The sequence below is a fragment of the Cebus imitator genome, unplaced genomic scaffold (assembly GCF_001604975.1).
Source record: "Cebus imitator isolate Cc_AM_T3 unplaced genomic scaffold, Cebus_imitator-1.0 Scaffold603, whole genome shotgun sequence".
Taxonomy (NCBI): Eukaryota; Metazoa; Chordata; class Mammalia; order Primates; family Cebidae; genus Cebus; species Cebus imitator.
Genome location: NW_016107918.1, coordinates 37090 through 48548, shown reverse-complemented (window position 1 = coordinate 48548; position 11459 = coordinate 37090). Strand labels below are relative to the sequence as shown.

At 53.3% G+C, this 11459-nt stretch overlaps 1 pseudogene; it reads left to right on the top strand.

The window, feature by feature from the left end:
* The first annotated feature begins 322 nt into the window (after positions 1-322).
* LOC108294799 lies at positions 323-9905 on the top strand (annotated as a pseudogene).
* Positions 9906-11459: the final 1554 nt, after the last annotated feature.

The following is an 11459-nucleotide window of genomic DNA, read 5'->3' as shown; positions in this document are numbered from 1 at the left end:
GGGACACCCAGAGTTCTTGTGTTTAGGGTAGCAGAGAGAGCAAGACTGATACAGGACAAAGGGTGGCTGTGGCCTCTGCGCTTGGGTCCCCTCTGTCCTCTAAACCTCAGCATGCAATGAATGGGACTGGAAGGACACAGGCAACTCCTGGGAAAATGGTCACCCTGGGAAGACTTGAAGCATGTGGCTCTCAGGTTGGACCGTCAGTGGACAATGGCCTTAGCTTGGGTTGGGGAGGAGAGAAGAGGGACAACAGCTAGCAGAAGCCCAGATTCCAGCCGAGCAGGCAGGTGCTCTTGGTGGGTGCTGGAAGGTGTCGAAGATGTTGAGCTACTACCGCAGGAGAAAGGATGAGGGCTCCCTCAGGGCCTGGGAACTGAGATTCTCTCAGGGGTCCAGGAGCCTCCCTCCCCATGCCCCTGGGCAGGAGATCCCGCTGCGCTCCAACATGTACAAAGTCTACGACACGGACAAAGACGAGGGCCTCAACAGGGCGGTGTGCTACAGCTTCCTGAAGACTGCGGGCAGCCAGGACTGGGAGTTCTTCACCATCGACCCAATCAGCTGCTTCATCCAGACTGTGCAGCGCCTGCATGGCAAGACCCAGGCAGTATACAGCTTAAGGGTGAGGCCCATGCTTTCTTTTGGGCTAGGGTCCCGCACCGGTCTTCCTGGAAAGTCTCCAGGGGACCTGGCTACCAGGAAGTCCTAAGCCATCCCCCGCTCCCAGTCTTCCCCTCTGCGCTCTTCCGCTCCTAGCTCATCTTGGTGGCCAGTGACCTGGGCAAGCCGGTGCCATATGAGACTATACAGCTGCTGCAGGTGGCCCTGGAGGACATTGATGACAATGTATCCCTCTTCGTAAGGCCTCCAGTGAGCTTGCCCACCTCCTGCGATGGTCACTTCCACACAGGGACTCACCTGCCTGCAAAACACACGCGTGCGCACACTCTCCCATATACTGTGCCAGAATACTGATTTGGCTAGACACGGAAGTATCTCTCTGCATGCACTCCATACAAGAACAGCCATTTATTGAGCAGCTGTGTTACACTGTATTGAGCTATACTGAGCACTATTTCAAGACACTACCCAGCGATTAAAAATAACAAAAAAACAGACCAAAATGCCTGACTCATGGAACCGATACCCTTGTCTTTGTGCACGCGTGTGCACACACGCGCACACACACACACACACACACACACAGAAAGCATGAAAATCAGCTGATTTTTTTTTTTTTTTTGAGACGGAGTCTTGCTCCTTTGCCCAGGTTGCAGTGGCGTGATCTCGGCTCACTGCAACCTCCACCTCCCGGGTTCAAGTAATACTCCTGCCTCAGCCTCCCAAGTAGCCCGCTGCTTAGACCGGGCAAGTTTTGTTTTTTAGTAGACACAGGGTTTTGCCATGTTGGCCAGGCGGGTCTTGAACTCCTGGTCTCAAGTGATCCTCCTGCCTCAGCCTCCCAAAATGCTGGGATTACAGGCTTGGGCCACTGCACTCCATCCAGCTCTGATTTATTGATATGGGGCCAAGATGAAATCAGACAGCAGGGCTGAGGGCCCCTCCTGTGGACTCCAACTCTCTGGTTGTTTTTTTCCTGTGTGCACATGGGATGTGATGTGCCTGGAGACTGTTGAGTGTGCGTGCATACACATGCATATGCATAGAAGAGTAAGATGTGTGCTCCTCTCATCTAAACACTCATTTGGGTTCTGGGCAACACTCTGTGAGGGAAGAGCTCAGGTTCCCATGCTTTGTTCCCTTGAGGTTACCACAGTTCTACTCACCCCATAGGGCCTGGACAGTAAACTCCCTCAGCACCTACAGAGTCACTGCCAAGGGCCCTAAAGCAGGGACTGGAAGGTCAGGCCTTCCCTTGACCACCTATGATGACATCCCCTACCCCCTGCAGAAAGGCAACCCCCCTGTACCAGCTGCTAACATTGCCTGAGCACTCGCTACACGGCACCCTTGTGGGCAATGTGACTGGCGCCGTAGATGCAGATGAAGGCCCCAACACGATGGTGTACTACTTCATCGCAGGTGGGGCCCGACAGAGCTAATGCCCTAATTACCTGGGGCTAGAGATGACCCCAATATGCCCCACCCCTGGCCTTGCCCCCTCACCCTGTGCCATGGTCCCATCCTCAGCTGGCAATGAAGAGAACTTCCATCTGCAGCCTGACTGGCATCAGCTGGTGCTGCGGGACGTGGACTGGGAGTGAGAAGCCTTCTTCTCCTTCTTCGTCAAGGCCTCCAGCAGTTGCAGCTGGACACCTCCCCGAGGATTCTCCCCAGACCTCGACCTGGTTGCTGACCTCACGCTGCAGGAGGTGCACGTTGTGCTAGAGGACATCAACGACCAGCTACCACGCTTCACCAAGGCTGAGTATACTGCAGGTGCAGGGATTGGAGCCTGGGCATGAGGTGTGGGGCAGTGGTAGCCACCGACACCAAGGTGGGCTCAGAGTTGATCTGGATGCTGGCCCTGGATGCAGACATTGGCAACAACTGCCTTGTCTTCTTCAGCATTCTGGCAATCCACTGCTTCCATGCCCTTGCCAACGACTCTGAAGATGCAAGCCAGGTCTTCACCATGGCTAGGGCCCTGGCAGCACATGAGTGGCCTCCAGCCATGACCTCTCAGTCACTGCATGGACTGTCATCTGGAGGAGATGGGGTCTGGGGGAGCACCACAGGATATGGATGGCCCCTCAACCAGCCACACCAATCCTATTCATCCACCTATCCAGCAATCTGTTCTCCAGTGTATCCACCTATCCAGCTCTTCATCTACCAATCAGCCCTTTCTTTTCATTCTCTTTTCTCAACTCATCTAATCATTATTTGTCCATCCATGTATCCACACTTCTGTCCATCTCTCCTTCCATCCATTTGTTCCTCCCTCCATCCATCTCTTCATTCATCCCTCCTTCCTTTTATCCTTCCATCCATATTTGCTTCCTTCCATCTGTCCATCCATCCTCCTTTTATTCATCTATCCATCTACTCATCTTCCCATTCTCCTTCCCATAATATTTGCCTGTTTCTCCACTTGTGCATCTCACCCTCCCCTATGTCAGGCCTTGTGCTAGGTACTGGCGCAGCAGGATTCAAAGAGCACATTTTTACCTATGGATGTCCATGTTTGCTTGTGCACTGACCTTTGTGGATGGCTGAGACTACCTGGGTCAGACTCTAGAAGATGCCCCATGAGTGTCCCATTACCTTACTCCCAGCCCCAACCCCTTCCCCCTTCTCCTCCATCTAAAGACTCTTCCTCTGTATACCTCGTCTGTGGCCTGCATTCCAGGCTCACTAGATCTTCTTCCTAATCCCTCTTTCTGTTCCACAACCACCTGCTATCCTTAAGGGCCATGTGCCCAGCCTAGCTAAGCTGCTTCACATCCCCTCAGCCTGCTTCCTCCCATCCTCCTCTAGCCTTTGATCCCTCTGCCTTTATTGCCTGGAATGCCATTTTGACCCTTTTTCTGCCTTCGGATATCCCTCCCCCACACTTCAAGGTCTAATTCATGTACCACCTCATCCAGTTATGCAAGCAGACACCATCCTTTTGTCCTGAGCTCTCACTGCTCTTATTTTAATAAATCAAGGCATAGAGAGGCTCAGTAGCTTGCTTGAGGTCACACAGCTAGGAAGTGACAAATTTTGAGCCCAATATATTGTCTTTTAAGAGAAGACTATGCTGTGCCACCTCTGACCATCTCTTCTATGGGTTTTTTGTTTTTGTGATAGAGTCTCACTCTGTTGCCCAGGCTGGAGTGCAGTGGCACTATCTTGGCTCACTGCACCCTCTGCCTCCTAAGTTCAAGTGATTCTCCTGCCTCAGCATCCCCAGTAGCCTCCCAAGTAGCTGGGATTATGGGCATGCACCACCATGTCCGGCTAGTTTTTGTATTTTTAGTAGAGATAGGGTTTCATCATGTTGGCCAGGCAGGTCTCAAACTCCTGGCCTCAAGTGATCCACCTGCCTCAGCCTCCCAAAGTGTTGAGATTACAGGCATGAGCCACTATGCCCAGCCTTGTTTGTGGAATTCTGAGGTACATGTGTTTGAAAGAGAGAGGAGAGACAGACAGACATTAGGGGGGCTCAGAAATGGTCCATTGCACCCTAGCATGGGACAACAGAGTCACAAACTCGTCATCCGCACTCCCCCATGATGATAACCGGCTGAGCTGAGACTCAAGCCACTGCCACTTCAGATGGCCATCATTCCCACTCACCTTTGCTCCCAGCTGGGCCCTGTGGGCACTTGTGCTGCCCCCCTAAATGTCCCCACCTACCCCGGGGCTCATGTTTCTTCCTGGGGATTCAGGGGCACTGAGTCTCTGAGTCGTGCCCTGCCTTCGGGCTTCCTGCAGGGAGCGTGGATAGCATCTGTGCACCTTCGACGCCTTCATGGCCTACAGCCCCGGCTACTTCGTGGTGGACATTGTGGCTCAAGATCTGGCAGGTCACAACAACATGGCCGTCATCGGCACCTACATCCTGAGGAACAAACAGCGCATCAAGATCATCATTAATGAGATCCCGACTGTGTATGAGGCTTCAAGGAGGAGTTCATCCACCTGCTCTCCAACATCACTGGTGCCACTGTCAACACGGATGATGTGCAGGTGCCTCCTGGGACCCACCCAGGGCAGGGGCAATGGAGGGAGAAGGAGAGGCCAGACCATAAAAAGAGACAGGACATTGTGCAAAGGCCAGGGCATGAAAGGCAGTATATGCCCCACTTAGTCATTTCCTAGCAGTGTGGCTTTGACAAAGTTCTCCCAGGTTGCTGGGCCTCAGTTTCCTCCTCCATAAAATGGAGCCAAAAATAAATAGTACCTGGCCCAGTGTGGGTGAAGTGATTGGCACCGAGCCTGGTCCTCAGCAAATATTCAGTAGTGAGAGGTCTATTTGCAGGGAAGGGCAGAAGGGGCTCCTAGAAGTGGCCTGCCCATTCCTGTGGCCCCTGCTGTGGTGGCCACAGCCTACAGTGCCCCTTTCTGTCTAGTTCCATGTGGACAAGAAGGACCAGGTGAACTTTGCTCAGACAGAGTTGCTCATCCACATGGTGAACTGGGATACCGACCGCATCCTGAGCGTGGACCGGTGAGTAGGGACCTGTGCTTGGACTGTCGGTCTGTCTGTCTGCTTGCCTTCCTGACCTGGATTAGGGGAGGGGACCCACCAAAGGAGACACAGGCCACATCATCAGGCCCACTGTGTGGGGCCATCTCCCAGAAGTGTGCAGGGCTAGGAGAGAGGACAGAGTTTGGGGGTATGAGCAACTCCATTCCTCTGAGCCTTCCTCTCTTCATCTGTAAAATGGGAATATTCAGGCCACGGGTGGTGGCTCACATCTGTTATCTCAGCACTTTGAGAGGCTGAGCTGGGTGGATCACCTGAGGTCAGGATTTTGAGACCAGCCTGACCAATATGGTGAAACCCTGTCTTTACTAAAAATACGAAAATTAGCTGGGCATGGTGGCACATACCTGTAGTTCCAGCTACTCAGAAGGCTAAGGCAGGAGAATCAGAATCGCTTGAACCTTGGAGGTGGAGATTGCATTGGGCTGAGATTGCACTACTGTACTCCATCCTGGGCGACAGAGCAAGACTTCATCTCAGAAAAAAAAAAAAAGGGGGAGTATTTCATCCACTGTGAGGATGGAACAGGATCACTACATGAAGGTTCGAGGAACCTTGTAAAACACAAAGCTGTCCCAGCCAGTTGGACCTCAATCTTTTAAGGCTTGGGGGTGATGAATTTTGTGGGCTTGAGGCAGGAGCAGAGCATACTGTTGTGGGGGGAATGGCTGAAGTGGAGAGCTGAGACCCTTGCCCCTTGCCCAGGGTGATCCAGATGATTGACGAGAACAAGGAGCAGCTGTGGAATCTTTTCCGGATATATAACGTCCTGGACATGCAGACTGCCATCTCCACCCAGCTGCTGGATGACCTGTCTGCCNGGGAGAGACAGACACTAAGGGGGCTCAGAAATTGTCCATTGCACCGTAGCATGGGACAACAGAGACACAAACTCGTCATCCGCACTCTCCCGTGATGATAACCGGCTGAGCTGAGACCCAAGCCACTGCCACTTCAGATGGCCATTGTTCCCACTCACCTTTGCTCCCGACTGGGCCCTGTGGGCATTTGTGCTGCCCCCCCCCAAATGTCCCCAACTACCCTGGGGCTCATGTTCCTTCCTGGGGATTCGGAGGCACCGAGTCTCTGAGCCATGCCCTGCCTTCTGGCTTCCTGCAGGGAGCATGGATAGCATCTATCCACCTTCGACCCCTTCATGGCCTACAGTCCCGGCTACTTCATGGTGGACATTGTGGCTCAAGACCTGGCAGGCAACAACGACATGGCCATCGTCGGTACCTGCATCCTGAGGGACAAACAGCACATCAAGATCATCATTAATGAGGCTTCAAGGAGGAGTTCATGCACCTGCTCTCCAACATCACTGGTGCCACTATCAACACTGATGATGTGCAGGTGCCTCCTGGGACCCACCCGGGGCAGAGGCAATGGAGGGAGAACGAGAGGCCAGGCCATAAAGAGAGACAGGACACTGTGCAAAGGCCAGGGTGTGAAAATACTGCCCCACTTAATCATTTCCTAGCAGTGCATCTTTGACAAAAGTTCTCCCAGGTTTCTGGGCCTGTTTTCTCCTCCATAAAATGGGGCCAAAAATAAATAGTACCTGGCCCAGTGTGGGTGAAGTGATTGGCACCAAGCCTGGTCCTCAGCAAACATTCAGTAGTTTGGGGTCTGTTCACAGGGAAGGGCAGAAGGGGCTCCTAGAAGAGGCCTGCCCATCCCTGTGGCCCCTGCTATGGTGGCCACACCCTACAGTGCCCCTTCCCGCCTAGTTCCATGTGGACAAGAAAGGTCAGGTGAACTTTGCGCAGACAGAGCTGCTCATCCACGTGGTGAACCAGGATACCGACTGCATCCTGGACGTGGACTGGTGAGAGGGGGCCTGTGCTTGGACTGTCAATCTGTCTGTCTGCTTGCCTTCCTTACCTGAAGTAGTGGAGAGGATCCACCAAAGGAGACACAGACCACATCATTGGGTCCACTGTGTGGGGCCGTCTCCCAGAAGTGTGCAGGGCTAGTAGAGAGGGCAGAGTTTGGGGGTATGAGCAACTCTATTCCTCTGAGCCTTCCTCTCCTCATCTGTAAAATGGGAATATTCAGGCCATGGGTGGTGGCTCACATCTGTCATCTCAGCATTTTGAGAGGCTGAGCTGGGTGGATCACCTGAGGTCAGGAATTTGAGACCAGCCTGACCAATATGGTGAAACCCCATCTCTACTAAAAATACGAAAATTAGTCGGGTGTGGTGGCACGCGCCTGTAGTTCCAGCTACTCAGGAGGCTAAGGCAAGAGAATCAGAATCGCTTGAACCTTGGAGGTGGAGATTGCATTGAGCTGAGATTGCACTACTGTACTCCATCCTGGGTGACAGAGCAAGCCTTCGTCTCAGAAAAAAAAAAAAAATGGGAGTATTCCATCCACTGTGAGGATGGAACAGGATCACTAAATGAAGGTTCGAGGAACCTTGTAAAACACAAAGCTGTCCCAGCTAGCTGGACTTCAATCTTGCAAGGCTTGGGGGTGAATTTTGCGGGCTTGAGCCAGGAGCAGAGCAGACTGTTGCAGGGGGAATGGCTGAGGAGGAGGGCTGAGACCCTTGCCCCTTGCCCAGGGTGATCCAGATGATTGACAAGAACAAGGAGCAGCTGTGGAATCTTTTCCGGATATATAACGTCCTGGACATGCAGACTGCCATCTCCACCCAGCTGCTGGATGACCTGTCTGCCCTGCAGGTACCTGGCGGCCCCACCCCACAGCTCCACCTACCCTCCCTGCTGCCCAGGCTCACCCTGGCCCCGCTCCCACAGATGGTGATCATTATCTTGGCCATCCTCCTGTTCCTGGTCTCCATGCTCTTGGTCCTATGAATTGGTACTACAGGACCCTGTGAGTGTCCCTCGCCCCTGCCCTCACAGGGCCCATCACCTGCTCCCAGATGGCCACGAGGCTGGCAGGGCTGAGATGCCAGCTTGGCCCAGCCCCCCTCACCAGACCCTCTCTACTTGTCTCCAGACACAAGAGGAAGCTCAAGGCCATTGTGGCTGGCTTAGCTGGTGAGTGAGGGCCATGGTGGGGGGACAGGTGAGAAGCAGCAGCAGGCTGGCGCCCTGGAGTGCCCACCCGGGCCTCACAAGGTGGGCTCAGGCCCTGCATTGGGCCCAGGACCACAACCCCACACACTACCCTCCCTCATCCACCAACAGCACCCCCACCCCCGGTTATACCCTTCCCCTCCATGCCCCACCCCTTCTCCCTGCAGGGAATCGTGGCTTCATGACATCATGGACATGCCTAACACCAACAAGTACTCCTTTGACTGGTGAGTGGCGTCCTGCCCTGCCCCATCCGCTTCAGGGAGCCCTGACAAGACCCAGCTGTTGGAGAGCTGCCATCTCCTAGCGCTGGGGTGGCCAAAACTTGGGCTGTGGGTGCCCCCTGCTGGGCAGGCCACCATCCCTCCACCTTCAGAAACCACTTGGCTGAGAAGGGCTCTCTACCCTGATAGGTCTCAAGTTTCAGGGGTGCAGACTTTGGGCGTTGGGTATAGGGTGAAGCCTCCACACCAAAGGTGATCCAGAGTGACATGCGGTCCTGGTTCCAGTGGGATGCTAGGGTGGGAACACGCACCACAGGTGCCAGGGCCTCACACCCCAGCCAGTTAAAGGCACTACCTGGGCCAGGGAAACAGACAGGGTAGGGGGTGAAGCTGGGAGGGCACCTGTCTACTCAAGCCTTCCCTCCTTCCCCACCCTTTTCCCTCCCCAACTGCAGAGCCAATCCCGTGTGGCTGGATCCCTTCTGTCAGAACCTGGAGCTGCTTGCCCAGGCGGAGCATGAGGATGATCTGCCGGAGAACCTCAGCAAGATCGCCGACCTGTGGAACAGCCTCACGTGCACTCACGTGAGCCCCCAGGCCAGGGGTGGGCAGGCATCACAAGGGGCAGGGGTGGAGGGGCTGAGTCTTTGTGACCTCTGGCCCAGCAGCTGGGTTCTTTCAGGGGCAGCCCCTGTCTTGTGCATGTGTGTGGGGCCTGCCTCTGCTCCAGCTAACTTCCCCTCTCCCCAGGGAACTTTTGGGCGTGAGCCAGCAGCTGTCAAGCCTGATGATGACCAATACCTGTGGGCCGCCATCCAGGAGTATGACAACATTGCCAAGCTGGGCCAGATCATTTGGGAGGGGCCCATCAAGGTGAGCCTTCCCTGTGGGCTCTGCACCCAGTCCCCTGGCTGAGGTTGGACCCCACTCCAGAGAACACAGGGCAGTGGAGATCTCCAGGCTCAGCTAGGCCCACCCTCCACTGGGGTAAGAACACCAGGGCTGATGGGGAGCTGTTCCAGCCTGCGGTGGCCTTGAGGACAGGGCTCAGGAGTGAGTTCACGTGTGTCTGGGCTGACCACTATCTCCAGGCTCTGCTGCTGATCCTCTCTCTTAGGATCTCCAGGATCAGATGTCTATTTACCCACGACTCCCAGAGGGAGTGGATGAGGGGAGGAGCGCAGCAGGCATGGGAGAGCCTTGGTGAGGGTTAACCCTTTCCCTCCCCCAGGGCTCACTGCTGAAGGTGATCCTGGAGGATTACCTGTGGCCCAAAAAGCTCTTTGCACAGCGGATGGTGCAAGAAGCCTCCTCCTGTCACTCCTTCATCTCTGAGGTAGCTGGTCAGGTGGCCGGGAGTTGTGTGGTGTTGTCCATTTTAGTGGTCAAAAGCCAAGCTTCAGATAGCCCCACCCCCATGGGCTAAAGCATTCTGGGGTCCTGAATAAACTTCAAAGGCAGTCTGAGCCACAGGAACTGCAATTTCTGAGCAAATGCTGGTGCTCTGCTAGACTCAGTCAGAAAACTTGAAGTGCATGTGACCTTGTGAGATGCCAACAGAGATGACCACAGATGTGCTTAAATAATCCTTATCCCAGACACAAGCAGTGCAGCTCAAAGCTTCAGGTGAAACTCTTTCTGTCTACTTGAGGAGGGGAAAAGAGAGTAAAGATGACGGTGTCTTGCAACTTAGATACCATCTAAGCCATAGTAGAATATGGCACCAGGAAAAGTCCTGAGGCCACTCATTCTAGGACATAGTCCCTGGGTAACAGCTCTAGACACATCTTGAGCCAGAAGAGGACATACTGCCTTGAAGGGAAAACCCCAGTTCTGGGAGGAGTCATCACCTGCTGACTGAAGAGCTCTTGGGACTTGAATAAACATCAACAATGACCACGTAGAACTTGCTGCAGGCCTTGGATGAAACCCAGTGCAATCCAAGCTGTGGCAGCCATATGGAGACAGTTCTTCTTGAGGAAAGGAGGGAGAAAAGTAAAAAGAACTTTGTTTTGAAACTTGTTTACCAGCTCAGCCATAGTAAGGTAGAGTAACAAAGGCTCTTGAGGTCTCTGATTTTAGGCCTTGGCTCCTGGATGGCATTTCTGGAACCGCACTGGGCCAGAGGGAAGCTCACTGTCATTAAGTGAAAGATGCAGGCCTGGCAGAGTTCACCACAGCTGATGGAAAAACCCTTGGGTCTTTATTGAATATCAGCAGTAGCCCGGCAGTACTTGCCGTAAGCTCTGGGAGAAGCCCTTGGGTCTTCAGTGAGTATCAGTAGTAGCCCAGCAGTACTTGCTATGGGCTCTAGAAAGAGCCCTTAGGTCTTTAGTGAATATCAGCACTAGCCCAGCAGTGCTTGCTGTGGACTTTGGGTGTTGGTGGCCAGAGAGAGTGGCTCCCTATGCTTAAGAAAAGGAAGAGAAGACAAGATAGTTGTCTTGTCACCTCAGTGCCAGCCAAGCCAGAGCAGAATAGGACACAAAGTGAATTTCAAAGGTTCTGACTCTATGATCCTGATGACATTGTTACTTTCACAAAGATGATTGCCCTGTAGGAAAGGACATGGGTCTGGCTGGATTTACCATCTCCTAACTAAAGAGAACTTGGGCCTTCAGTGAACATCAGCAGTAGCTAGGCAGTGGTCACAGTGAGCCTTGTGTGAGATTCAGTCCTGTGTCGGCTTTGAGTCTGAAACAGTAAAGTCCTAGTGATGGTGGCCACAGAGGTACTTGTGTCACCCCTAACCCAGCTCTAGGCAGCTCAGCATGAAGAGAGAGAGACTCCATTTATTTGGCAGAATGTAAGAAAAGGGAAAAAAAGAGTCTCTACTAGTTTGCAAGCATCACAATGTTACAGAGTTTGAGGTTTCCCTTAATGCAGATATGACTGCAATAAACAAAAACTTAAATTATAACCACTGCATTCCCTTTGAATTCTTAGAAAGCCTTTCAAAGAACAGGTATTAAAAAAAGGTCCAGGTGCAAAGACAAAGTTAAAAACCAAACTCATTAAAGC